The sequence below is a fragment of the Chiloscyllium plagiosum genome, chromosome 10 (assembly GCF_004010195.1).
Source record: "Chiloscyllium plagiosum isolate BGI_BamShark_2017 chromosome 10, ASM401019v2, whole genome shotgun sequence".
NCBI classification, from domain to species: Eukaryota; Metazoa; Chordata; class Chondrichthyes; order Orectolobiformes; family Hemiscylliidae; genus Chiloscyllium; species Chiloscyllium plagiosum.
The window spans coordinates 51,156,002-51,159,677 of record NC_057719.1 but is presented as its reverse complement, the minus strand read 5'-3'; positions in this window follow the sequence as shown (position 1 = coordinate 51,159,677).

The window sequence follows — 3,676 nt, the reverse complement described above, 5'->3', positions numbered from 1 at the left end:
GCGGAGGAGCGGGAAGTGGGAGAGATGCGGTGGAGGGCATCGTCGACCACGTTGGGGGGGAAATTGCGGTCCTTGAAGAAGGAGGTCATCTGGGATGTGCTTTTTTGGAACTGGTCCTCCTGGGAGCAGGTGCGGCGGAGTCGAAGTAATTGGGAGAATGGGATGGCGTTTTTACAGGGGGCAGGGTGGGAGGAGGTGTGGTCCAGGTAGCTGTGGGAGTCGGTCGGTTTGTAGTAGATGTCCGTGTTGATTCGGTCACCTGAGATAGAAATAGAAAGGTCAAGGAAGGGGAGGGAGGAATCTGAGACTGTCCAGGTGAATTTGAGGTTGGGGTGGAAGGTGTTGGTGAAGTGGATGAACTGTTCAACCTCCTCGTGGGAACACGAGGCGGCGCCGATACAGTCATCGATGTAGCGGAGGAAAAGGTGGGGGGTGGGGCCACCCCGACCTCACATCCACTTCACCAACACCTTCCACCCCGACCTCACATCCACACACATAATCACCTACTTTAAAAGAAGATATTAGTGTAACAGGTTAGAAATGTCCACAGCACTTTGGGAGTCTGACCTGTAGTCTTGACAATATCCAAAAGTGTGCATGGTGGTGGGCAATTAAACAACTCACTAAAGGAGGAGGCTCCACAAATATTCCCACCATCAATGGTGAGGGAGCAGTATGCATCAGTGCTAAAGACATATCTGCAACAATCTTCAGCCAGAAGTCCCGAGTGGGTGACTTATCTCAGCTTCTTCCAGAAGCCCACACATCACAGATGTCGATCTTAAGCAAAGTCAATTCCATCCAAATGACATCAAGAAACAACTGGAGGCATCCAGTACTCAAAATACTGTGGGTGCTGACAATATTCCACCAATAGGATGGAAGATTTACACTCCAGGATTTCCTGTGCGCCTAGACAAACTGTTCCAGTGCAGCTCCAACTCTGTCATCTATCCGACAAAATTGCCAAGGTATGTATACAATAACAGGACAAATTCAACACAGCTAATTTCTGCCTCATTAGTCTGATCACCAGTAAAGTGATGGAAGGTGCCATCAAATGTGCTACCTAGAAGTACTTGGTTTGCAATAACTTGCAAAGTGATGCTCACTTTGGGTTCCACCAGAGCCTCTCAGCTCCTGACCTCATTACAGCCTTGGTTTAAACCTGGACAACAGAGTATAATTCTAGAGGTGAGATGAGAATGACTGTTATTGACAAGAAGGCCACATATGACCAAGTGTGACATCAAGGCACCCTTGTAAAACTGGAGTCAATGGGTATCAGGGGAACCTCCACTGGCAATAGTAAGATGGTTGTGCTTGTATAAGGTCAGTCATCTCAACTCCAGGATATATGTGCAGGAGTTCCTCAGGGTAGTCTCCTAGGCCCAACCATCCTCAGCCTCTTCATCAATGGTCTTCCATCTATCATATGGTTAAAAAGTAAGGATGTCTGTTGATAATTGCACAATAGTTAGCACTACTCACAGCTCCTCAAATACTGAAATGTTCAAATGAAGTTAAGACCCAGACAATAACCAGGCTTGAGCTGACATCTGGCAAATAACATTCATAGAACATAGAACATAGAAGAATACAGCGCAGTACAGGCCCTTCGGCCCTCAATGTTGCGCCGATTCAAGCCCACCTAACCTACACTAGCCCACTATCCTCCATATGCCTATCCAATGCCCGCTTAAATGCCCATAATGAGGGAGAGTCCACCACTGCTACTGGCAGGGCATTCCATGAACTCACGACTCGCTGAATAAAGAACCTACCCCTAACATCTGTCCTATACCTACCCCCCCTTAATTTAAAGCTATGCCCCCTTGTAATAGCTGACTCCATACGTGGAAAAAGATTCTCACTGTCGACCCTATCTAAACCCCTAATCATCTTATACACCTCTATCAAGTCACCCCTAAACCTTCTTTTCTCCAATGAAAACAACCCCAAGTGCCTCAGCCTTTCCTAATACGATCTTTCTACCATACCAGGCAACATCCTGGTAAACATCCTCTGCACCCGTTCCAGTGCCTCCACATCCTTCCTATAGTATGACGACCAAAACTGCACACAATACTCCAGATGTGGCCGCACCAGAGACTTATACAACTGCAACATGACCTCAGTACTCCAGAACTCAATTCCTCTACCAATAAAAGCCAGTACGCCATATGCCTCCTTCACCGCACTATTTACCTGGGTGGCAACTTTCAAAGATCTGTGTACAAGTGTGAAGTAATACATTTGGGGAGGTCAGACAATAAAAGCGAATGCCCAATCAATAGGAATATACTGAGAGGGGTAGATGGAGTGAGAGATCTTGGTGTGCAAGTGCACAGGTCCCTAAAGGGAACAGTACAGGTAGATAAGGTTGCAAAGATTGCATTTGGAATGCTGTCCTTCATTGGCATAGGTATAGAATGCAAAAGTAGGGATGAGATGATGAAACTATATAAGATACTTATGAGTCCGTATAAGACCTCAACTTGAGTATTGTGTGCAGTTTTGTTGACCACATTACAGGAAGGACATAATTGCTCTGGAGAGAGTGCAGAGAGATTTACTACAGTATTGCCAAGGCTGGAGAATTGTAGCTATGAGGAGATTGGAGTGGTTGGAGTTGTTTTGGAGTTGGAGTGGGGGATTCATTGATGGTACACCATTGAATGCCAAGGGGCAGTGGTTAGATTGTGACTTATTGGTGATGGTCATAGTCTGATATTTGTGTGGCATGAATGTTACTTGCCCCTTATCAGACCAAGGAGGAGAAAGTGAGGACTGCAGATGCTGGAGATCAGAGCTGAAAAATGTGTTGCTGGAAAAGCATAGCAGGTCAGGCAGCATCAAAGGAGCAGGAGAATCGACGCTTCGGGCATAAGCTCTTGAAGAAGAATTCTTCTGCTCCTTTGATGCTGCCTGACCTGCTATGCTTTTCCAGCAACACATTTTTCAGCTCTGATCTCCAGCATCTGCAGTCCTCACTTTCTCCTCCTTGGTCTGATAAGGGGCAAGTAACATTCATGCCACACAAATATCAGACTATGACCATCACCAATAAGTCACAATCTAACCACTGCCCCTTGGCATTCAATGGTGTACCATCAATGAATCCCCCACTCCAACTCCAAAACAACTCCAACCACTCCAATCTCCTCATAGCTACAATTCTCCAGCCTTGGCAATACTGTAGTAAATCTCTCTGCACTCTCTCCAGAGCAATTATGTCCTTCCTGTAATGTGGTCAACAAAACTGCACACAATACTCAAGTTGAGGTCTTATACGGACTCATAAGTATCTTATATAGTTTCATCATCTCATCCCTACTTTTGCATTCTATACCTATGCCAATGAAGGACAGCATTCCAAATGTAATCTTTGCAACCTTATCTACCTGTACTGTTCCCTTTAGGGACCTGTGCACTTGCACACCAAGATCTCTCACTCCATCTACCCCTCTCAGTATATTCCTATTGATTGGGCATTCGCTTTTATTGTCTGACCTCCCCAAATGTATTACTTCACACTTGTACACAGATCTTTGAAAGTTGCCACCCAGGTAAATAGTGCGGTGAAGAAGGCATATGGCGTACTGGCTTTTATTGGTAGAGGAATGGAGTTCCGGAGTACTGAGGTCATGTTGCAGTTGTATAAGACACTGGT